The sequence below is a fragment of the Maylandia zebra genome, linkage group LG5, assembly GCF_041146795.1.
Source record: "Maylandia zebra isolate NMK-2024a linkage group LG5, Mzebra_GT3a, whole genome shotgun sequence".
In the NCBI taxonomy this organism is placed as follows: Eukaryota; Metazoa; Chordata; class Actinopteri; order Cichliformes; family Cichlidae; genus Maylandia; species Maylandia zebra.
In genome coordinates, this window is record NC_135171.1 from 16,995,981 (window position 1) to 17,022,083 (window position 26,103).

Below are 26,103 nucleotides of genomic sequence, written 5' to 3' on the forward strand. Positions count from 1 at the left end.
GAATTAATAACTGGAATAATTCTTTGTACATTTTGGCAGACAGCTAATAAACACGTACATTTCTACTGAATTAATTGCCATTTTCAATAAATACTGTTAGTATATTATGATATCACGCTGTAAACTGGAGGTAAACTGGGATAAAATATGGATGTCTTAATGTTAGAGACTACCTCCGAAGCAGATGCAAGGAAAACTAATAATACTGTTAAAACTTAATCTTATATTCAGCACAGTACATTTAATCTTAATTACTTTCAGACAAAGTCAGCTCTGCAGGACAACAACAGTTCCCTGAAAATGTATTAACTTACAGTCGCTCTGCACAAACGCAGACTGCTGTTTGCTACGGAGGTTTTGGGTTCGGGCCAGATAAAAACCATCACTCCCTCATTTGAATTTTAGTCAGGTACTCACATTCCATAAAAAACAATCGTCAAAATAACATTGCTCTTTAATTTTCATCATTCACAGTTTCCATATTGAGAAAGCTAATGTGAATTGTCAGCCTAGCAGTTAATGGCTTTTTATACCACTTCCCTATTCATAAAATTTGAAAGTCAAATTGGAAATCAACCACCAGACCAGAAACAGACACTTCTTCTTCTCTGTCATAGTTTCTATCAATCAGACAGTTTCTTTGGAGAAATGGCGAGGAGATATTTGCTATAAATCTCTATTATCACCTTAGGAGAGCTACAAACATGCATAAAAATCAGATAATGGCACAGTGCAGTGTGAGACAGGCAATAAGTGATGACAAAGCAGCTCACCTAAAAATTACACCTCATTTGAAGGGCAATTTGAGTTGATTACAATTCATTGTTTCAGAGAAGGCACCGAAACATTTGGTGTTACTTCACCTTTAAAAGTATGCACCACGTTGACACACTTTTTGCAATTAACTATTTGCCAAAAAGAAATTGCAACAAAAAAAATCTCCATATAAATTATGAACTGGTTTTATTTCCACCATTATTAGCATGCTCCAGGCACAGACTCATTTAGTGTCATTAACAGAGCCTTTCTGAGTGCCATCTCCGCTGATAGGGTCAAATCCTCTAAATCCTTTTACACCACATTAGCTAACTCATATCCTGCCGTGACATGCCACTCAGCTAAGCTTAGCATACCCTCCTCAGTGTGTCAACCAATATGGCTCAAACTGACACTGATAGCCGCATTATTATTATGTATTGGAGGCAACGTGACAAATCTGTGTGCCTAAATGCCCAGGATCTCAAGCACTCTAATCGAGGATATGCGGTGAAATACACACAGCAAATTTGTCTGCTAATTGACATTTCCTGTATGTTTTGAGCAGACGATCATTGCAGTGCATCCGTATTTAACAAAAGTGCTAATGAAGTGTTTATTATTAGAAGGCTTGGTTTAAATAGGGATGCTTACCAGTGCATGTCACAGAGGCTTATACTTTATAATGACATTAATCATTCAAGTTCAAGCTATAGTTCATTCTGTGCTACAGTGGAAAAGTAGATATTATAGTTAGATTTACATGGAAACGTTGGGTAACGTGGTGCCTTGAGTTCACCATCATGACTCAATGGGACTGGTAGACACTGCATGTTACTATGACTGTCATTAAACAAAATAAAGCTTGGCAGATAATGTATATATGTGACATATAACCAGTGATGTGAGTGCTTATGATGCAAACCTGCCACAACTTTACTTCACTGCGTGACAGAAAGGCGAAGAGACAATTCAACCCTCAGACATTGGAAATTAAGGAATTTAGGTCAAGCCTCTGTTAGCTGGGTCCTAGACACGAGTCCGCGTGTGTGCGTTCTTGGTATTTGTGTGCTCTGAGTGTATACTACTGGTGCGCACACAAATGCATGAATACCAAGAATGTTAATGCGCTTGTGCTCGTGTGTGCTTCTACACCCTTGAGCGTCTGGTGGTGGCATCTCCCTGCCTTGTGCACTGGGGAGCTGCCATCTGCTCTTCCAATGGGAGAAGGAGTGTTTGGCATTGTGTCCAATTCATGACCTTACTCAGTTTCTCAGCCATCACAATGTCAGGGCTACAGGCAATTCACAGTGTCAACCAGAAGAGGGCGACACACTCAACACAAGCTGTACTGGTGTTTCTGCCGAGTTCCATTATTTTTTGATGTTTTTATACAGCATGTGGAAGTATTTATCCTGACAATTCACTTGTTCAAGTCAGAGCTAACAGAATAATTTATCTGTTGCAGATTTTTAATGTGTCAGTGTGATTCCGGACAATGTGTGTGGATTTCAAATAAAGATAAATTCACAATTAAACACTATGGCAGACCTGCTTAGGGTGTACCCCAGCTCTCACCCTGTGGTAGCTAGGATAGGCTCCAGTCCCCCAATAACCCTGAATCGGATAAGTGTAAGAGAATGGATGGATAGACAGATGAAGGACTGGTTGGATAATTTCAGGAACCTACTGTACTTCAACTTGGATTCTTCTGATTCAGGAAGTGTTAACTTCTTTTTCTGCTTCTTCTTTAGGTGTCGCCACAGCGGATCATCTGCCTCCAACCTGCCCTATTCCTAGCATCCTCTCTGACACCAACCCTCTGCATGTCCTCCTGTTCCATCTTCAACATGCTTTCTTTGATATATCCACTATCCGTCCTTTTCCCAGGTTGGAACTATCTCAACCTTGCCTGTCTGTCTCCAAATTGCTCCAACTGAACTGTCCCTCTGATACACTCATTTCTAATCTTGTCCATCTTGGTCACTCCCAATGAAAATCTTAATATCTTCAGCTCTTCCACCTCCAGCTTGGCCACCAGTCTTTTTGTCAGCAGCAGTGTCTCTGTACCAAACATCACAGCAGGTCTCACTAAACCGTCCCTTTCACTCTTGCGGCTAGCCTTAATACACTGTAAACCTACTTATGTGTTTATGTTTTTATCTTCTGTATTAAGAGGTGGGTTTAAGTATAAGTAGTTTAAGTATAACAAAATCTGATATATAAATAAAGTCGTCACTGCCATTGCCATCCTTCTGTCAACAAATAACCACTCACACTGATTTTTAACCCCTGTACCCTGGCTGTCTTCTTCACCTCTCTTCTGCACTGTGGTTGACCCCTGCCATTTAAAGTCATGCACCTTCACTGCCTCTGCTTCACTACTTGGAGGACAAACTAAACAACATCAACACTCATAATGGGGTCAGAGTGTGCTTCTCCTGTCTCTCCTTTACTTTCTTAATTTTTATTCGTCATCTCTTAATGATCCTGATACAGATTCATTGGCAAATAGCTAAAAATTGGCCAATATGCCGGTCGAGTTATATTTTGTGCTTTTCATTCATGGAATCGTGGGTTTTAAATTCAAATTGTTTAGACTTCAAATGATGATTTAAATGAAGATGAAAACAACAACCAAGACATCTGAAACAATGACAATAGTTTTTATGCTTGAGTTCAAGATTTTATCTTTAAGACAATTATTGTCACGGTCCGGGGCAGCGGCCGTGTGGAGAATGGAAAGGAGGACTCAAAACGCAGCACTTATTCAGGTGTGAGGGTGATTTATTGATAATATCCTATATAAAGTGGGGATGGTAAAACAGAACTAAGGATGAACTAACTGGGAGAAACTACACAAAGAAATAGCAAACCTGAGCATGAAGGGAGAACAGCAGGGAGAGCACGCAGGGGATTACACCAGGTATGAACACAGACGACGCGACGAGGAGCAGAGGAAATCACACACTATAAGTACACGAAGAGACACTGGGAAATCACACACAGGTGGGGGAAACAGCTGGACCTGATTAACCTGATGAGACAGGGGAACACTAACACCAGGGACCAACAGAGGGAGCACAAACCCAGAACCCAGTGTCTAAAATCCCAAACACAAACCATCCCAAAACAGCCATGAATAATAATGAAAGTAATAACAATAAAGAACATAAACATAAAGTCACTGAGTCATGGTCGCAGGACCATGACAATTATACTTTCTCAGTATGTAGAAAATAAGACATAAACTAGTAAACTAAGAAATATAATACGGATTACACGTGGAATGTGTGGGTAAGAGTAAAATAGCACTACAAAACAGAAAAATGCAAGTTAATGTATAATGTCTAGGACATTAATGTATTTTTCATATACAAATATAAAAATATATAAAAGCACAAGCCTGTGCACTGACAGTGAAAAAACCCTAAATACAAATTTCAGTAATTCCTATTATAATTAATATTACTCAATTTGCATAGTTCTTGGCACAAAACTAGTTCCAAATTTAAATGTGGGCCCTGATTTAATACATAGCGAGAATTCCTATTCCCAGTATATTAATTAGCAAACCCAAGAATCGAGGAAATATTAAGACCGTTGCTAAACTCTGTATTAAAAAAGTTTTAGCTGTAGCACAAGTATTCAAATTTTTAGACTAGTTGCCAGTTTTTAGATTGGCAAGTCTGTGGGTGGACAATTTTCGATGAGCCACTGTGGAAAGGAAATCATCCCCTCATCTGAGCAACAATATCCAGAGAGGCAGTTTGTCAGAGCACAGCTCAGTCAGTCAGCCCTGAGCCCATCTGCTCCATAGGCTTACAGCACTGCCCTGAAAGACAGGGGGCAGCTTTGTGTGTGTGTGCGTGTGTGCGTGTGTGTGCGTGCGTGCGTGCGTGCGTGCGTGCGTGCGTGCGTGCGTGCGTGCGTGCGTGTGTGTGTGTGTGTGTGTGTGTGTGTGAGACATGTAACAAGACAGATGAAAGATGAATGCTTACAGACTGCTGGTGAGGAGGAAGGGACAGAAGGAAGTGAGGGAAAATCTGTAGGGAGAAAGGTGTGGGATTTGACAGCAGTGAAAATGAAAGCAATCTAAAAGGAAGGAGAAGGTGTGAAAATCAGTCAATGTGTTGTAAACTGCGCACTGGGGAGAAGGTAAAAATCCAGTAAAACAAAAGAACAGAAATCAGTAAGAGGGAGGAAAAGAAAGAAAGAGAGAAAGAAAAAAGGAGAAAAATGGCTGCCAAGGGAGCAAAAGAGTTCAATGAGGTCAGTTTTTCAATGAGTTCAGTGAGTGCCTAGATAAAGCAAAGAAGATACTTCTTCTTTTTTTCTTTGAGGAACGGTAATCAGATGGTACTGGAGGAGGAGATGTGTGGCAGCGTAACGTCTGATGCATGTGTTTATTCCAGAAAGGTGTGAAGGTGTAAATAAGTGTGAATATGTGAGACATATGCGTGTGAGAGATAATAATTGCCTACGGCTGGCTGAGATCTTAGAATTTCCATACCTTTGTTTTATGTTGTAAGGGTTTTGCAAGTTCAGGTGAAAAGTAATTGAATATTTCGTGTATGTGTGTGTGAGCGAACACACACACGTATGCATACCTGGATGCATGTGTGAGTTATATTATTAATAATAAATAGTGTACATGGATGTGCATTGGTGTGTGTGTGTGAGCAAAGCAGGCTAACCTTGTCCTAATTACAGTCTATCTATTCCATCAGTGCTGTGCTCTGGCCTATTTTCACAGCTATAAATTTACCACTCTCCCCTCTGTTGTGATAGATGACCCACTCATTTTAGCCCTTCTCTAAAGACTGTGAGCCAGAAAGGAAGTCAGTGGAAGACAGTGGCACCACTTCACTACTTCTGATGGCAGTGATGGAACTTTCCATGTCCTCAAAACTATTGAGTTCTGTTCTGGGCCATGCCTCTTAATCTTTGAATTCAGGTGTTTTCAGCCCCATCGACATGCAATATGCCTTTACAAACATTCGTGAGAGAATGAGTTGTTCTAAAGACCTCAGTGAATCTAAGTGTGGTCCTGTGAAAGGTGTCACGGTTACAAGAAATCAGTTCATGAAATTTCTCCCCTCCTGGATGTTCCACAATCAGCTGTGAGTGGTATTAGTGCAACATGGAAGTGCTTAGTCATAGCCACAAAGTGTCAGGCTACATAAAGTTACAGAGCGGGGTTGCCGGCTGTTGAGGCGCTTAGTGCATGAAAGTCACCAGCGCTCTGCTGACTCTATAACTGTAGCCTTCCAAACCACCTCTGTCATCAACATCAGCAGAAAAACTGTGCACTACAGCTTCGTGGCAGGTGCAGATGTTGCAACGACGGTTATCCGGTCGTTAAGTCTGACGTCACTAGCCGTGTCTGGGCCTAAACTCCGCTGCAGGTCCATATATGAAACGATCACTATGGCATTACTGAGAGTCGAAAAACTGTCTAAAGTCTTTCATCTTTAATAAAATGATCAGCGTTCTGCTCTACCAGGTGTAACAATTGAGTTTAACATCCAGGCATCCATGAAAACGAAATTTATGACATTTAACGGAGTTAGAAGTTAGTAGGAAGTTAGCTCGCTAGCTTCTATCTAAATACAATATAGCATGTCCTGACTGCGGGGTTTTGGAAACAAATTAAAACGTACAGCTCTGTTATCACTTCCAACATAAATGAAGACAGAAAACTAAACAGCAGTGACGTTTGTAGGGTTACTGAAGTTTGGCTAGCTGGTATATAATGATGTGCTACGTGACCGCTAGCAACACAGCTATGTTAGCATAATATAAACAAACAAACTTTTTTTCCACTCAATAAAAGTTACTGTGAGTGTTCTCGGTGGTCAGGAACAAATGTAATTGCATGGCAGGATGCTGTAAAAGGACCAAACTTCAGCCAGGAGAACAACTGAGATAATCCATCCACAATACGAGGTTAGTCATTCATATACTGCTGCATGGGCTGGGCTGTAGTTACATCCTAAGGTTTTAAAAACTGAGCTTAAATAAATGATTAGCGGTAATAAAACCCGAGGGAGGTCAACAAGGCAAGGCAAGGCAAGGCAAGTTTATTTGTATAGCACAATTCAACAACAAGGTGGTTCAAAGTGCTTTACAGAGACATTAGAAACAAAAACAAATAAAAAGCATGATTTAAAATTGATTAAAACAAACAAACAAACAAACAAACAAACAAACAAACAAACAAACAAAACAGTATGTAAAATCAAAACAGATAAAATCAGAACAATAGATAAAATCAGTAGTTAAAATGTAAGTTTTGAAGTTTAAGCTTAAAAGTGTGGATTTGGTGCTTTATTCAAATGCAGCTGAGAACAGGTGAGTCTTCAACCTGGATTTAAATAAACTATGTGTTTCAGCTGATCTGAGGCTTTCTGGGAGTTTGTTCCAGATATAAGGAGCATAAAAGCTGAATGCAGCTTCTCCGTGTCTGGTTCTGACTCTGGGAACTGATAAAAGACCGGATCCAGATGACCTGAGGGATCTGGAAGGTTCATACTGGGTCAGGAGGTCACTGATGTATTTTGGTCCTAAACCATTCAGAGCGTTATAGACCAGCATCAGAACTTTAAAGTCTATTCTCTGACGGACAGGCAGCCAGTGTAAAGACCTCAGAGCTGGACTGATGTGGTCCACTTTTTTGGTCTTAGTGAGGACTCGAGCAGCAGAGTTCTGAATGAGCTGTAGTTGTCTGACTGATTTTTTAGGTAGACCTGTAAAGATGCTGTTACAGTAATCAAGCCTACTAAAGATGAATGCGTGGACTAGTTTTTCCAGGTCCTGTTGAGACATCAGATCTTTTATCCTCGAAATATTTTTGAGGTGATAGTAAGCTGATTTTGTTATTGTCTTAATGTGTTTTTCTAAGTTTAGGTCTGCATCCATCACTACACCCAAATTTCTCGCCTGGGGCCTGTTCTTCGTACCTCGCTAAGTGAGTTAGCTGGATTAGATTGTTGACAATTTCGCGTGATCCTGGATCGTTCGGTTCCCCGAAGCCCATCCGGGACTTGCTGTCATAGCAACAGAGCCGTAAGCGTAAACCTGCTGGGGAGCAGGTTTACTTTATGTAAACAGGATTAGATCGCGGCCACACAGGCATGTCCGCGTCATCATACGAAAGCAACAGCGACATTCCGCCACTGTTCCACCATGAATAAATAACATCAATGTAACTAAAGATAATGCAGCACTTGATCCTTTTATTGATGTCACACAGATACATACAGGTCAGTCCCTAAAAAAAGGGAAATGTACTATTAACATTCTATTACATGTATGTGATTATTACAGATGTAATTCATATTTCAGAGTAGTAATTGTAAATTACTTCGTGTAATCAAGATGAGAGACCACGGCTATAAAAGCGAAGGTGGATTTGGGAAGCCTGTCGCAGCCATGTCCTGTCCGTATACGCGACCAACCCATTGCGGAAGGTGCAAGATTGATAAGGAGAGTCCTCAGAATACAGCGTATGTTGCGGGATAGACAGGATCCTTTAGCTCAGCGCGACAGTGTGCTCATTGAGAGATATCGATATTCCCGTGAGGGTATTATTTACTTAACCAACTTGTTGACGAGGGGGTGCAGGACCACCACCTGTCTTTTTTTTGCTCTGCCCTTTTCTTGGTTGCTGTGATGAACAAACTAACAGAGTATTACAGGCCAGTATTACCTTGCCAAGAGACGAAAAGCAACCTAAGAGATAAATATTACCATTCTGTAGAATACTCCTGTATTCCACTTTTACTTGTTCCCATGTTCTTGTGGGTCCTGTTGTGGCTCTAATGTGAAAGGGGATATAATATAACGTATTATAATGTAATGTAATGCCATATGATATTGGACAATATAGTGTCATATGATAGATCTACCCTACCGCCTACTGGAGTTGGCCAGAGGGGCCGATGGCGCGATATGGCAGCCTGGCTACAACCGTAGCTGCCTCCACCAGTGTGTGAATGTGAGAGTGAATGAATAGTGGTATCGTAAAGCGCTTTGGGTGCCTTGGAAAGCGCTATATAAACCCAATCCATTATTATTATTATTATTATTAAATTACCTACGAGTCTGATTTGTCAGCAACTTTCTGCCAGCCCTCTCTCCTTGCTTTTGCAGCCTTTGCAGTGTTCTCTTGCGTTTTAATTAAACTCTGAAACTCCTGACATCCCTCACTCATGAGTTCTTGCTCTGCTGCCGGAAAATACCGAGCACGCCCCTTCGACATTTTCGCCGACCAATCAGAGGGTTGCCGATCACTGTTTCTGCTATCGATGCGTATCCCCTTTTACGACACCCAGTGATCGCACATTACTTCATCCAGCTGTACTAATCGTCAACAGCAGGTGTGTTCGGGGAACCGGATTAGCGAGCTCACGGTTAGCGCGATAGTTTGGTCTTGGATGTTTCATTTGATCTTGGATGTAGTGAGCGACGTACGAAGCACAGGGCCCTGGTCTGTGGTTTTTAGGTGTATAGATTGAAGTTCTCTGGTGACCTGTAATCGTTTTTCTTTGGCACCAAAGACTATTACCTCAGTTTTGTTTTTGTTTAGCTGGAGAAATTTTTGGCACAACCAGTCATTAATTTCCTCAATGCATTTACCAAGAGCCTGTACAGGGCCTCGGTCTCCTGGTGACATTGTGATATATATTTGTGTGTCATCTGCATAGCTGTGATAGTTTATTTTGTTGTTGTTTATAATCTGTGCCAGTGGGAGCATGTAAATGTTAAACAGAGGGGGTCCCAAGATGGAACCTTGGGGAACTCCACATGTGATACTTGTCTGCTCAGATGTGAAGTTACCTATTGATACAAAGTATTTCCTGTTTTCTAAGTATGTTTTGAACCAGTTTAGTACAGTTCCTGAAAGACCTGCCCAGTTCTCCAGTCGTTTGAGTAATATGTTGTGGTCAACTGTATCAAATGCTGCACTGAGATCCAGTAAAACTAAGACTGACATTTTCCCACTGTCTGTATTTAGACATATGTCATTGAACACTTTGGTCAGAGCGGATTCAGTGCTGTGGTTCTGTCTAAAACCTGACTGGAAGGCATCATAGCAGTTATTCTGTTTTAAGAAGTAACTGAGCTGTTGAGAAACTGCTTTTTCAATGATCTTACTTAAAAATGGGAGATTTGAGATCGGCCTGTAGTTTTTCATTTGTGTCTTGTCAAGATTGTCCTTTTTCAGTATAGGTTTTATTACAGCAGTTTTTAGTGGTTCTGGAAACACACCTGACATTAAAGAAAAGTTGACGATCTGTAACAGGTCTGACTTCAAAGTCTTTGAGACCTTTTTGAAAAAACTTGTTGGCAGGACATCTAAACAGCAGGAGGAGGAGTTCAGTTGACCTAAGATGTCCTCCAGGTCTTTGCTGTTAATAGGTTGAAACTGTTTCATGGTGTTTAAACAGTTTTTTGGTGGACACAGTACATATCCTGGATCTGCTGTTGATGTACCAATTGCTTGTCTAATTTTTTGGATTTTTTCAGTGAAGAATTTGGCAAAGTCATTGCAGGCCATGGTTGAATGAAGTTCAGCTGCCACTGACACAGGAGGGTTTGTTAGCCTGTCAACTGTGGAAAATAAGACCCGAGCATTATGACTGTTTTTAGTGATGATGTCAGAGAAGTAGGACCTCCTTGCACTCCTCAGTTGTAAATTATAATTGTGAAGTTTCTCTTTATAGATGTCATAGTGAACCTGGAGGTTTGTTTTTCTCCATCTGCGCTCAGCTTTCCTACACTCTCTTTTTTTCATTTTTCACTAGTGTGAAGTTTCTCCATGGAGACTTTTTCCTTCCAGAGATAACCTTCACCTTAATGGGAGCAATTATATCCATTACATTTAACATTTTTAAATTGAAGCTATTGACGAGCTCATTGACTGAACCTCTGGACAGGTCAGGTGTTAATGGGAAGACCTGGTTAAATATCTCACTACTGTCTTCAGTTATACACCGTTTTGTGATCACTGCTGTTGATATATTTGTGTGGGCTGAGATTTTACTTTCAAAGAAAACACAGTAATGATCAGACACGCCCACATCAGACACAGTAATGTTTGAAATGCTCAGGCCCTTGGAGATCAGTAGGTCAAGAGTGTGTCCTCTATTATGTGTGGCCTCTGTTACATGCTGAGTCAGCCCAAAGTTGCCCAGAGTGTTACTCAGATCAGTGATCACTGACTGTTTTAGGAGCTTCTTGAGATTAAATAGAAGAAAATACAAATCATTAAACATGTTAACAACACAAAAGCCACACAGCAAATTCAAAAGTGTTAAATGTTTTGGTGTTAATAGTCTTCTTGCAAAAGTAGAGTTAATTTTACTCTAAGCAGAGTCACATTCTTTTAATGTAATTCTGAGGTGTAAAATGATAGTAGTTAAAATCGAGTGTTAAAAAGGAGTGTTTCTATGTCAAATCTGGAGGTGTTACAATGGAAACATTAACTCTTGACCTCTTAACTCTGAACTCCTACAGGGGCTATGACACCAATAGAGTAAATTCACAGACTCCACCCCCAGCACGGCTCCAATCGAAGCTGAAGTGAAGCCGTTTCAGAACATTTTGCTCTACATATTTGAGTTGTTTGCCATGCTTGGTAAGTCATTTTTTCAAAGATTGTTTCAATTATTATTATGAGCTTTTACTTCTGTGGCTCTTTGGAGTTGAGACAAAGCTGTGTGAAAGGCATTAGCCATGTTGCTCGCTGATAGCATAATATTCTGTTTTAGCTAGCTGAAAGGTATTGTTTGCGGGCAAATACCACAGCCTTGAAAAAAAGCTTGCATGTGAATTTTCAGTCAAACTTTTGGTCAAATACACCTAAAACAATGTCTAGAATGTGAAATGTTGGTATAATGGTGCTACTTGAAGCCTGAAAACGATCGGCTATAAAAAAAACAAAAAACAAAAAAAAACACGAGCAAACAGCAGTAGCAGACGTCCTGACTGGGTTCTACGTTAACATAGATCCCTCCAGAGTTTTGTGCACACGGTTTAGGTAAAAATGAAAAAGGTTGAGGTTTTACATTTAGTTCAGTATTACCTGTTGCCTGTGTCCTTGTCTTTTGGGAAAATACTTAACACAAGTAATGGCTCAAAGAGGATTCCTTTTTTTTTTTTACTGTGCTGCAATTGTTTACTGGATTATTTGTGCCATTAATTAGTGTCAACTAATTTTTATTCAATCTCCGCACAGGATATGCTTGTGAAGATGGAATATGGGGGAGAGCAGAAGTGCGTTGAAGTTCCACAAAGGGATGAATGAAGGACATGCATATTGTATTGAAGAAATAAGTGATGAGATGCTGTTATTTGCATTTACCATGTCAGACCTTTTGATAAACAAAATTCTAATGAAAGTGAGAACATGTATACTGTTACATCTTTCAGAAAATGTTTTGAAATTGTGGTGCACAGTTCAGAATAAATGTTTTTCAAAAACCATTGCATCTTTTTAGTAAATGTTTATTTCCAAAAGAAATGTCTAGAAGTTCAGAACAGTAAAATTCCCGCTTTTTAGAATGAATTAGAAGATAACTCTTACGTAGTTAAACTAAAATACTCTTTGAGAGTTAATATATAAACTCTTAACACCAAGTGTTAAATTATCAACTCCAGACAGATTTGGTGTTTAACACTAAATCAGAGTTAACGTACCAACTCTCCAAAAAGAGTTAAATTAACACTCTCTGGTGTGGACCCATATAGACTTTAATAGTGTTGAAATCAAATCCGACAGTGTTAATTTGGACATGCTGGATTTGCTGTGCATATTAAACGCAGACTACTTTAGGCCCGGAAGTAGGATTCGTCACGTCATCACTTAACGACCGGATAAGGATCAATGGTTATCATGTGTTGGACTTGTGGATGATTCCCTGACGATCTTTTGGGACAACATCCAGCATGTCCAAATTAACACTGTCGGATTTGATTTCAACACTATTAAAGTGTCTATATGGGTCCACACCAGAAAGTGTTAATTTAACTCTTTTTGGAGAGTTGGTACGTTAACTCTGATTTAGTGTTAAACACCAAATCTGTCTGGAGTTGATAATTTAACACTTGGTGTTAAGAGTTTATATATTAACTCTCAAAGAGTATTTTAGTTTAACTACGTAAGAGTTATCTTCTAATTCATTCTAAAAAGCGGGAATTTTACTGTTCTGAACTTCTAGACATTTCTTTTGGAAATAAACATTTACTAAAAAGATGCAATGGTTTTTGAAAAACATTTATTCTGAACTGTGCACCACAATTTCAAAACATTTTCTGAAAGATGTAACAGTATACATGTTCTCACTTTCATTAGAATTTTGTTTATCAAAAGGTCTGACATGGTAAATGCAAATAACAGCATCTCATCACTTATTTCTTCAATACAATATGCATGTCCTTCATTCATCCCTTTGTGGAACTTCAACGCACTTCTGCTCTCCCCCATATTCCATCTTCACAAGCATATCCTGTGCGGAGATTGAATAAAAATTAGTTGACACTAATTAATGGCACAAATAATCCAGTAAACAATTGCAGCACAGTAAAAAAAAAAAAGGAATCCTCTTTGAGCCATTACTTGTGTTAAGTATTTTCCCAAAAGACAAGGACACAGGCAACAGGTAATACTGAACTAAATGTAAAACCTCAACCTTTTTCATTTTTACCTAAACCGTGTGCACAAAACTCTGGAGGGATCTATGCTAACGTAGAATCCAGTCAGGACGTCTGCTACTGCTGTTTGCTCGTTTTTTATTTTATTTTTATTGGCGATCGTTTTCAGGCTTCAAGTAGCACCATTATACCAACATTTCACATTCTAGACATTGTTTTAGGTGTATTTGACCAAAGGTTTGACTGAAAATTCACATGCAAGCTTTTTTTCAAGGCTGTGGTATTTGCCCGCAAACAATACCTTTCAGCTAGCTAAAACAGAATATTATGCTATCACCGAGCAACATGGCTAATGCCTTTCACACAGCTTTGTCTCAACTCCAAAGAGCCACAGAAGTAAAAGCTCATAATAATAATTGAAACAATCTTTGAAAAAATGACTTACCAAGCATGGCAAACAACTCAAATATGTAGAGCAAAATGTTCTGAAACGGCTTCACTTCAGCTTCGATTGGAGCCGTGCTGGGGGCGGAGTCTGTGAATTTACTCTATTGGTGTCATAGCCCCTGTAGGAGTTCAGAGTTAAGAGGTCAAGAGTTAATGTTTCCATTGTAACACCTCCAGATTTGACATAGAAACACTCATTTTTAACACTCGATTTTAACTACTATCATTTTACACCTCAGAATTACATTAAAAGAATGTGACTCTGCTTAGAGTAAAATTAACTCTACTGTTGCAAGAAGACTATTAACACCAAAACATTTAACACTTTTGAATTTGCTGTGTACCTGTAACTGTAAAAAAAAAAGGACAAATGGATGCAAACTCCATTGTTGTAGGATTAAAATGTAATATTAATAAAGTTCATGATCAACTTCAGCCAGTCATTAAACTATTTTTAAGAAACTTTGATAGAACATTTAGAGATAAGCTAAAATACAAAAGTCAAAACACACAAAAACAACTGTGAACTTATATTCTCTTTGAACCTTGTGATATTTGTAATCTGAAACCAAGTCTTCGCAGAAGAAATGGACATTGCTTACTAAAACTTTGTATATTTTCATATTTGTAACTAACATAGAGATGAATATGCTGTGCACAGTGAAGCACAAAGAGGGTTGTGGGCTGCAGCTGTGGCCTCTATCTCTGGATTTAGGGCAAATCTGAAGGACTAATGCACACAGACAGTGAGATGTGCATTCAAACACAGAGAGACTAGCATGTTTTTATGAATGTATATTAAATGCTTGAATGCAAAGACACCATTCAAGTACATGTTCTCACACAAAGAGAACCATTTTGTACACCAGGATGTACTACAAAGGCAAAAACACCCTGGTATCCTTACTGGTGTCCTCAGTATTTAGCCACTCGGTTTAATCAGGCTGTATGTAGATAGTAAACAGGATGTAAAGGGCAAAAAATAGATGGTTTGCAAAAATATATGAGACAGCCATCTTTTTCTTTTGACAGTGACTTACCCCTTTACTAACTTGTTATAAATATATGAACAATTGGGAGAAAAGGAGATGCTGGTCCACTGGTTACACTGGAAGCCCCATTGTTGCCTATTTGATGGATTTCCAGAGTGATCAAGAGTAAACTTTGTCAAATGTGAAAGATTAAAAAACAGCTTAAAGCCCTCAGTGCGTAGCTTCATCTTAGTGACAGCCTGTGCTCTCTGTGAGCTGCTGCATTGCATGTGTATGAGCTCGGAGCTGTCAACCACAGACTGTTATGAACATCCACAGCGCAGCTATAAATTCCACCGGGATATGCTTCGAACTTCACCTACTCAAAACGTCCTTGGTGTTAAACACAACGGCCATGCTTCAGTCTGACATACGCATACAGCCTTGACCCCACACACAGGAAGCATCAGTGCAGGGTTTTTTTGCTTTAAAAGTGAATGCCACTTCCTGTTAGGAGGTGTGGGATCATCAGGAAGTGGGTCAACCCTGTGTTCATGACTCACAATCCCCATGCGACATCACAGTAATACCCTAATGGCAGTCTGTCAAGTTATCAACCCGTCGGTAGCACTGGGACGAGCCACTGTCATGTCAAAAAGTCAGCAGGAAAGGCAGAGATGCTACATGTTGTATCTCAACAGAGCCTTGACATTTAGAAAACATGAGATGCAGCCTTTACATAGCTGCTGCTGCCAAAGTCACATGGATGAAGGTTAAAAAAACATGCTTTCACAAAAGGCAAGCTGACTGTATGCCAGAGTAAAGAGGTATATAAATATACACAGATTTATTAAGAGCTATGTCTAATAATAATGACTATAGTATTTTAGCAACATTTGGTATGGTTGGGTCCAAAAACCATTTTAAGCAAAATACTCTTGTTGACTCACTGACATTTCAGGCACTATTCATCATCATTTTGCATCATCACTGACAGCTGCATAAAGGGTCATTCTAAAAGTTGGAAAATGTGGTGCATTACATTGGGGAATAAGTAAATAAATGGTACTATATAATGCATACTGAGTGAATTCAGCCACAGGCTAAAATATGCATAAAGCAGAGAGCATAAAAATAAATGCACGGCTTGTGTCATGAAAGTAACTTAAAAGATTAGCATTAATATTTTCTCAGTATTGCTGGCAGTTATTTGCTAGTAGTTTAGACTTGACAAATTCATAACATAGCAGCCCCAAGTTTCTGCAAGTGTCCCTGAACAAAGGGTTCAGGAATATTTTTACTTCCAGGAAATGAAGGTGACTTAGTTGCTTTAAGCCACAACAGCTATTAGACACAGTGAATCAATGTGCCAAACGTCTAGATCCAAACATTGGGTTTGAATTACATTTGAACTGCCACTGCAAACCAGTTAAATTAAACTTACTTGTCTAAATATGTATAAATACATTGATTTTGAGTTAAAAGTAATATATGAAGTTATATATTGTGTCAGATGCACACAAATAATTGTAAATAACTAAGGTATTTAAATAAGATGTAATAAGATATAACTCAGCGGAAACAGCCTGAGGGACACTGACACAGGATCAGATTGTTTTAAGGCTGTGCCAATCCCAGATTAGACTCTGGTGGGTCTCCATAATTGAGGTTTTGCTGACACGTGACTACTGAACACATGGCAATAACTTGTTTGTCATTTTGGATGTATGTAAATCATGGTCATTATATCATTACAGCTATCAGTATCAGATGACAAACATCTACCTTACACCAGTAACATTATTTTTTATTTCAGAAGATTATTATTTTTTGTATTCGTTAAACCTACTGACTCACTGATACTCAAGCTCAAAACACATGTGCTCGTACTAAAATCCTTAAAACTTAACAAGGAGCCCTGTCACTACTGGCAGGGTATACTCTGGATGAGTTACCCGAGCATCACAGAGCTGACACAGAGAGACAGGCAAACATTCATACTCAGCTTTACATGTAAGGCTAGTTTGGAATCACCTGTTAGCCTTTAAATCATGTTTTTGAAATGTGGGAGGAAGCCAGAGTACATCAGCAGGAACATGGAGAACATTCAGACTCCACACAGAAAGGTCCCAGTCAGGCCACGAGATTCAATGTGATAGAAATGCATCGGTGACAATGCTAACATCCCAATTGTGCTCATGAGGAATCAAGCCACAGTCCACTGAGCAACGAGCAATCTGGAAGCATGGTTCCCTCAATGGACAGTCAGTAAATTTACTGTGTAGCAGCACAAGCTTTTCTATATTTTTGAAACTCGCAAAAGCAAAGGAGGCATAATTCGATGAGCTCTCATTTAATGGAGGCAATGAAGCTGCTGCCGGGAATTCTAGGGGAGAAGGAAAGGGGGGACTCATCTGTCCTGATGCAGGAACTGATCGGTGGCCTGACTGAACTGAATCACATTACAGTCATTTTTGCAGGGAACAACAGGAAGCTTGTTACTCATACATGATCCTCAGCTTAGTAATCAGCAGTGTGGGCAACACTGGCAGTCAGCATCTGCAGAATGTCTTCCTGCAGTCTCCTTTCAGTATTATAATATAACAGTTAGGGCTGAACGATTATGGAAAATAATCTAATTGCGATTTTTTTGCCCCAATATTGCGATTGCGATGCGATATGCGATTATTTTTTAAGCTCTTTGTCTTCTGTATTATTAAACAAAGACAAGCAATACATCATATAGTATGGCCAATACTATATTACATTAATTTTAAACTGTTCTTTCCTGGAAGACAGACCTCTGTTATGATGACATGAGGTGATGCATGAATTGATGACTGACATTTTTATTTAACTTCTTCAATCACAACAGTATATTTGAACATACACAATAGTTTATTTTTAGCTTACAAACATCTGAGCATAAAGTGCTGACAAGGAACCCTGGTGTAAACATTAAAATGAAAGTCAGTACAATGTGCAGATTGCAGAAATATACATAAAAAAAAATCAGTGGCTTTACCACACTCAGTTTTTCGACATCTGTGAACTACTAGACAGTCATTCAATTAAAAAATAATATTAAATAAATAAAACTAATAAATAAAAAATACACACATCTTACTGATCTCTGCAGTCAGTAACATTACACATAAAGTGCAAACATAATAGCAATTGTATAAACACACACACAAACACGCCTTTAAAATTTAAAGGCGTGAAATTGGACGGTTCTGATTAGCGTCACCGCTGTCTCGGTGGAGTTTATTAAACTCGGCCGTCTGCTTCTTGCTATCTAAAATATGACAGGACACTGGTGTAAATTCTCGACTGTCTCATATTTCTGTTTAATAAGTTTTCTGTTTGACGTTTAGTCAGCTGTGTGAAAACCAAGGAGGAACCCACCAGGGGGATTAATAAAGTTTTATTTTATCTAATCTAATAACTTTAATCGCAGCCAAACCGATTTACTCACGAACAAACAAAACACTGAAAAAAGCCCAACAATAACATTTTTAGGTTGTCTAAGTGACTTATATATTACGTTTAACCAGAGCAGCGAAACTCCGCGGTGATCTGAAAATGATGTGCCGGGAGTTGTGCCGTTCTCGGCCGCATCAGTAACCCTCGAGCTCCCGGCTAGCTGTCGAGCTGGTGGGTAGCAGACGCCTCTGAAAACGTCGAAGCACTTTTGCAAATATGGGATATCTTGATAAACCGAGCAGATATTTGATGTTTACACAACTACTTTCTCGCCTGAAAATATGTTAAAAGTTTATTTTGTGACCCAGAAAGATTAGTATAAGTAATTTTAAAACTTAGTAGCGGCCGCCATTGCTGGAAACTGGAGTTTGGCTGGGCCGCGCTATGAATTCTGGGATATGGTAGTAATTTGGACAGCCTTCGGCGCGTCGCTGTGACGTAATCGGTCTACAAATGCGGCCTCAGGAGGATGCAGCCCATGAATTTGGACATGTCCAGAGTATAATCGCAGCCTTTGCGGTTAGAAAATTGCACTTGATCATGTCGCGATATTATCGCAAATGCGATATATCGTTCAGCCCTAATAACAGTGTTTCTGATAATATACATTTTGCACTATATGTCAGATGTAGGGTAGCACAAGTAGCAGCAAATATCCCCCCACGCCCCCCCTATGCACACATCCAATTGTTGACACACTAGGCCAGGGGTCAGCAACCTTTAGCACCGAAAGAGCCATTTGGACGCGATTTCAACGCAAAAGAAAACACTGGGAGCCGCAAATACTTTTTGACATCTAAAATGAAGATAACACTGTATATATATATATATTTACCTTTATGCTTTGTGTGAACAACTAAGGTGTGTTGCTTAAATCCATGAAGTGCTACAGAGAAAATTACATTTTATTTATGTAATTAACACATTTTGAACTCTTAAAGAAACATAACAAAAGGAAAGACTCGGAACTAAAATGATCCATGTAGCAAACAAAAACTGTTGTGAGCCGCCACCCTTATATTGCCTTTGGACTTTTGGAGCCTGGACCTGACTTTTAAAAAACAATTGGAAAAAAAGCACTATGCTGCTGAAAAATGAAAAATAGATATTTACAAAATTCTGCCTAAATATGTATTTTACCTGGTTAATGTGTGTGGCGGGGCGTGGTTTGCAGCGCCGCTGCAGGGGAGGCGGACGCATCTGAGCGGCACCAGCAATCACGCCTCGCCGCCTTAATGTCTGTGCCATCTATGCTGTTGTGTTGGTATGTGTCGGGCTGTGAGCTTTAACACCGACTGTATACGTACAGCAACCGTGTGTGAAAAGTGGTCAATAAAGAGATGCTAAAAAGCGTGTTCATGGAAACATCGTTGAGTCTGCTGTGATATCTTTACAATGGGACTTCTGCTCCTGAACCTCTGCGCACAGCATCTGCAAATCGGGGCTGTGCGAAGTCAGTTTCATCTTTACACAGGACTGTAAGTTGTCATCTGTGAGGCGTGAGCGGTGTTTGTTTTTAACATAGTTCACGGCGGAGAACAGCTGCTGACATAACATGGATCCGAAGATCCATTATTGGCTTACCTGGGGTTGAAAGTCTCGATAAATGCACGGCGTTTCGGCGGGTACACCGGCTTCCGCAAGTGTGACGCTTATTTAGAGCGATGAAAAACTAATAGAATATAATTTTATATTTATATTTCAATATCACAAATATCTTCCAATTTAGAACTACAAGTTAAAAAAGAACTAACATAAATAAAATACACTTCAGCTAATTACTTAAAAAAAATTTTTTTTTTCCCAAACCACGCGGAGCCGCACTAAAAGGACTAAAGAGCCGCATGCGGCTCCGGAGCCACAGGTTGCCGACCCCTGCCCTAGGCTGTCATCTAGTTGACCTATACCAAACCATAGCTTGATACAGTGACCTATGATCAAAATGCCTCTTTCTACCCCTGAGTTATACTGTTTAATAATGCAAGCAAGACAAGTTTGTTTTTTTCCAGAAAATTCTAAAATTGACCTTAAAAGCTTGACACATTAAAATGTCAAACCTTCATCATTTTCTCCCGTCTTATGACATTTCATGATCTTTTGCATTAATTACTATTCAGTTTATTCTTGTTTTTTGCTGTTTGACAGTTTCTGTTAAGTTTGAGTCCAAGTCAGTGTTTGTAAACCCTCCAAGTTCTGGTCGGAAAAAAAATCTTATCACACTGGTGCTAAGCATAATCATTACAGTCGCATTCGCCCTTTTGATCTGATGTATTGGGATGCCAACAACAGTTATTGGTCGTGTCCAAATTCATGGGCTGCATCCTCCTGAGGCCCCATTTGTAGACCGATTACGTCACAGCGACGTGCCGAAGGCTGTCCAAATTCGTAGACTCCTCCGAATGCAGCCGAAAAATGCGTACTCCTTTTCCCCGAATTTGAAGGATGGGTCGGGTGTGTCCTTCGTGGCCTACCATATCCCAGAATTCATAGCGCGGCCCAGCCAAACTCCAGTTTCCAACAATGGCGGCCGCTACTAAGTTTTAAAATTACTCATACTAATCTTTCTGGGTCACAAAATAAACTTTTAACATATTTTCAGTAGTAGCTGTGTAAACATCAAATATCTGCTCGGTTTATCAAGTTATCGCATATTTGCAAAAGTGCTTCGACGTTTTCGGAGACGTCTGCTACCCACCAGCTCGATAGCTAGCCGGGAGCTCGAGTGTTACTGATGCGGCCGAGAACGGCACAACTCCCGGCACATCATTTTCAGATCACCGCGGAGTTTCGCTGCTCGGGTTAAACGTAATATATAAGTCACTTAGACAACCTAAAAATGTTATTGTTGGGCTTTTTTCAGTGTTTTGTTTGTTCGTGAGTAAATCGGTTTGGCTGAGATTAAAGTTATAAGATTAGATTAGATAAAATAAAACTTTATTAATCCCCTGGGTGGGTTCCTCCTTGGTTTTTACACAGCTGACTAAACATCAAACAGAAACTGATTAAACAGAAGTATGAGACAGTCGAGAATTTACGCCAGTGTCCTGTCATATTTTAGATAGCAAGGAGCAGACGGCTGAGTTTATTAAACTCCACCGAGATAGCGGTGACGCTAATCTGAAGGCTAGACCGTCCAATTTCACAGCCGTTTACTTCCGGCCTACCCGACCTTCTGAGGACCCGGACCACGTAGACCGCGAAGGGAGAGATTTCTGAAAAAATTCAAATGTACAGCTCTGCTGTCACTTCCAACATAAATGAAGACAGAAAACTAAACGGTACTGATGTTTATAGAGTTACTGAAGTTGGGCTAGCTGTTATTTAATGATGTGCTATGTGATCGCTAGCGACACAGCTATATTAATATAACATAAACACAGTGAAGCTGGAGGATGAACGCTAACGTTTTTCCACTCGATAAAAGTTAATGTGAAGGTTCCCGATGGTTAGAGAAAAAAATGTAATCGCATGGCAGGATGCTGTAAACGGACCAAACTTCAGTCAGGAGAACAACTGAGTTCCTTCCAGAATACGAGGTTAGTCATTAATATACTGCAATAGCAATTCAACATTAACCCTTTAAGACCTACCATAGAACCAAGTCCTCCAGAGCTTATATTATATTTTTTCATGTTGTAGTGCCATTTTTGGGAGCATTTCAAGTTGATATACATCAATACAACCATTATAGCCCAAATTTTAATAATATGTCTGCATTAAGTGCATAGTAATTACATAAATTGCAAAAAAGTGCAATAAACTACAAAAGAATTAAAAATCGTTTTTGTTTTTTTAACATATATTTCTAGTTAGAGAAATTTAAGAGGCTTATCCCTCAAAACTGTAAATACAAAAAAGTTGCACAAAATAGTTTCCCACCACAGGAAATTTATTTTAAGTGTCTTCATAGGGCGATCGTGGCTCAAGAGTTGGGAGTTCGCCTTGTAATCAGAAGGTTGCCAGTTCGAGCCCCGGCTTGGACAGTCTCGGTCGTTGTGTCCTTGGGCAAGACACTTCACCCGTTGCCTACTGGTGGTGGTCAGAGGGCCCGGTGGCGCCAGTGTCCGGCAGCCTCGCCTCTGTCAGTGTGCCCCAGGGCGGCTGTGGCTACAATGTAGCTTACCATCACCAATGTGTGTGTGAATGGGTGGATGACTGGATATGTAAAGCGCTTTGGGGTCCTTAGGGACTAGTAAAGCGCTATATAAATACAGGCCATTTACCATTTATAGTTTTATTTTTGAAATACACCAATTTTTATATACTGCAAGAAAAACGAAAATAAATATTATAATGCAAATTTGCAAAAAAACAGCATATGCATCAAAACAAACTATTTCCAGCAGTGCAATATGAGTCCTAAGCATCCCAGAAACGACACAGAAAGTCATAAAGTCAAACTTTTAAAAACACCAGTATAGGCTCATAAGGCCCTGATGGTAAAAAAAAAATACATTTCCGCAAAATGAGGTTTCGGGCAGGACATGGCGGACATGCGATAGTTCGTGCTTATGGACGTAGGAAGTGCTACAAACAGCTGATCGGATCGGCAAAGCGTGTTTCTGGAATATTGTGTTTTTGTTTCTGCAAGTGCTTTTTATGCAGTTTTTGCAAAGCTATATGTGGAAGGAAACCGTGACCTAGGACAAGCTGATGGCATAAGATGTAAGTACAACTCCTCCGGTTTCATATGCAAAAAAATTATTGCACTAGCTTACGTGGTTGCAGTGCTACCGGGATTTAGCAATAGTTGCGCAAAACGAAGCGTGCCCGCTCCGACCGGCTTTAAAGGGTTAATGAATGCATGGTACGGAAGTGGAGGAAGCAAGAAGAATGAGTTGAATAAAGTTTGGCTTATCTGACTGTTTTATTTCACGTAATGTGCCTTATAATTCGGTGCGCCTTATAGTCTGAAAAATACGGCAAGTATTTCCATAATTTTGAAACTCACAAAAACAAAGTAATCCAAGTTCAGTGCTGCGTCTTTGTATCTACAATCCACAAAGGCTGAAAAAGTTCTATTACTCTTTTGAGTCGTTTTTAGGGTGTGATTTACAAATTAAGGCATTTTAGTACTTTATAAGTCTTCTTAATCAACAATTTCCCGTGAGGTTTCCTTCCCTCTGTGTTTGAATATCACCACTGAGACTCATTACCCTATTAAACTGCACTAAAGCAGGTAATGTGGATCTCCGCTAATAGGATTTCTGAGTCAGAGAAGATATTGACCTTGACAAGAAGGGATGCGCATTTCTGAGCTTATTCATCCTGATATATTAGACCATATACATTTAGCAAATGTTTTGTCTCAAGTGACTCTTCTGAAAATAAACAGATTTCAGAGGCAGAAGTACATCTCATCTCTGGGGATGAAACAGCATTTCATTTTTGCTTTTTAGGTATCTAGCAACAAAGGATAGAAAAACGGAATGGTGCATGTCACAGTTACGATGTGATTGTGTGCAGCATATTAAAAGGCAGCAGGAAATGGGATGAAATAATCTGCATTCTCTGGAAGAGATAGTTTATATCCTATGTGTAGGACAGTAAGAGCCCTTTAATGCTAAAAATGATTTCCACGCTTGCTTCTTACTGTCTGCACACATAAGAGGCTTTTTAATAGCAAAGGATGAGCTCTTCATATTGCAAGTGCATAGAGAGACAAAACAGGAGTGGGAAAGTGAAGAGACAAAAGAAGTTTTACACTGGGATTGGGTAAAATTGCCACAGTCTTCCTGTTCTTGTGTGCAGACAACTAGGGCAGAGTAATGCATCAATCATGACTGTGCACTGCAGCCCCGCTCTCAACCCTACCTTCTCAGAGCGTGCTCAGTTTTGATCACAATGTTTCAGTACTGCAGTTGCACCCCTTTTCCTCCTTTCTTCACAAAGCCGTCATTGTTCATATTATTTCTTGTCAAATGCTGCTTGAATTGAAAAAAAGATTTGTGTGGTTAATTTTTTATCAGTGCACTTTTGGTACACATGTACGATACAAAAGCCTGTGTCGAATGCAAACTTTGGATCCAATTTCAACACCTCTAGCATGGCCTATTGTTAGTGTGATGTCTGCTATACCCTCTCATCCTCAACCCCAGGGAGACTCCCATCAGGGGTGTTATGGAATGGATTGAGAGAAGACCTGTGATTGGAGTTTCCTGTTATCTCCTTACCACAGCAACACAGCTGGCAGGACCACTGTTTCTGCAGGAAAGTGGCTGTATGTGTGAACATGTGTGCCGATGTGTTGGCCTGAAGAAGTGTCTGTTCATTTGCCTGTGAGTATAAATGTCAAGGGCCATATCTGCATACTAATGCATTTCTCTGTGTGTATGTGTGACGTGATATAAGAAAACATAAAGACTGCATCGTCTTTGTGTATGTTTTTAGGGGTATATACACTGAGTATATAAGAGCTAGTCAGCTTTTGGATATATGCTGTGTCCTAATCCTTCATTTAAATATGGACACAGTGTAAAACTTCCATTAAAATGTGACATTGCAGACACAATGCTAAATATTACAACTGCGGTTTCTCTATTTTCACGGTTTAACATTATTACATTACACAGTTATGCCAGATTTGTACTAAAAGTCGATATCTGTGGTCATTTTTGTCTCTATACTTACCCACTATATATATATATATATATATATATATATATATATATATATATATATATATATATATATATATAAAAAACAGAGCTAAGATCCTGTGGGACTTCCAGATACAGACGGACAAAATGGTGGTGGCTAACCAACCGGACATAGTGGTGGTAGACAAACAGAAGAAGACGGCCGTAGTGATCGATGTAGCGGTTCCGAATGACAGCAATATCAGGAAGAAGGAACACGAGAAGCTGGAGAAATACCAAGGGCTCAGAGAAGAGCTCGAGAGGATGTGGAGGGTGAAGGTAACGGTGGTCCCCGTGGTAATCGGAGCACTAGGTGCGGTGACTCCCAAGCTAGGCGAGTGGCTCCAGCAGATCCCGGGAATAACATCGGAGATCTCTGTCCAGAAGAGCGCAGTCCTGGGAACAGCTAAGATACTGCGCAGGACCCTCAAGCTCCCAGGCCTCTGGTAGAGGACCCGAGCTTGAAGGATAAACCGCCCGCAGGGGCGTGCTGGGTGTTTTTATATATATATATATATATATATATATATATATATATATATAAGGAAATAAACTGGTAGAAAAATAGGGCAAGCTGTTTCCCAGAGAATCAACAAGCTTAAATAGGCAGATAATTTAATTTATTTAACCAAAAATAAGAATGAGAAAAACCCTTCAAATTATAGACATTTCTAGAATAATGAGAAATGTTCCTTAGGATGAATTTCTTAGTTGATTAAATGTGGCAAAAACCCAAATAAACTGACTTATGTAAGAAGAGGAAAGCACGCAAGAAACAATCAGGATGTAATGGACAAGGTCAAAAATACAGTTTGAATCTAATTAAAATCATCTAATTTTAAACGCCATCAATATTTCAAACACTGTGCAACACACATAATATTGAATTTACACAATGTTTGGTGAGTGTGGCTAACCTTCTCTGCAGTTTTACATCAACTAACATGTTTGCAATGAATGTGACCCTAATAAATGAATGAATGAATGCCCAACTGTGCTGTTTTTATGAGACGTCTAAAATGTAACTCACTTTTCCACCTTGCTGGTTTACAACATCCTGGCACGGACACATGAGAGGCTGCTGACTTGCAATCCTAGTGAGAAAATATTATTATCCACCTTTGAGGGCTTCAGTTCAACAGAGTGTT

General features: G+C 39.6%; 1 protein-coding gene and 2 long non-coding RNA genes across 9 annotated transcripts in view; 1 reads left to right on the forward strand and 2 right to left on the reverse strand.

The window, feature by feature from the left end:
* The window catches only part of dlgap4b (discs, large (Drosophila) homolog-associated protein 4b), a 136,466-nt gene that overhangs the window by 27,024 nt on the left and 83,339 nt on the right, over window positions 1-26,103 (reverse strand). The window lies entirely within an intron of this gene.
* On the forward strand, window positions 11,283-12,246 carry LOC143418743 (uncharacterized). Its single transcript, XR_013098757.1, has 2 exons — window positions 11,283-11,398; window positions 11,999-12,246. It is a non-coding gene; the product is annotated as an uncharacterized LOC143418743 (long non-coding RNA).
* Window positions 13,021-14,092, reverse strand: LOC143418744 (uncharacterized). Its single transcript, XR_013098758.1, has 2 exons — window positions 13,859-14,092; window positions 13,021-13,268 (listed from the first exon to the last, which is right to left on the reverse strand). It is a non-coding gene; the product is annotated as an uncharacterized LOC143418744 (long non-coding RNA).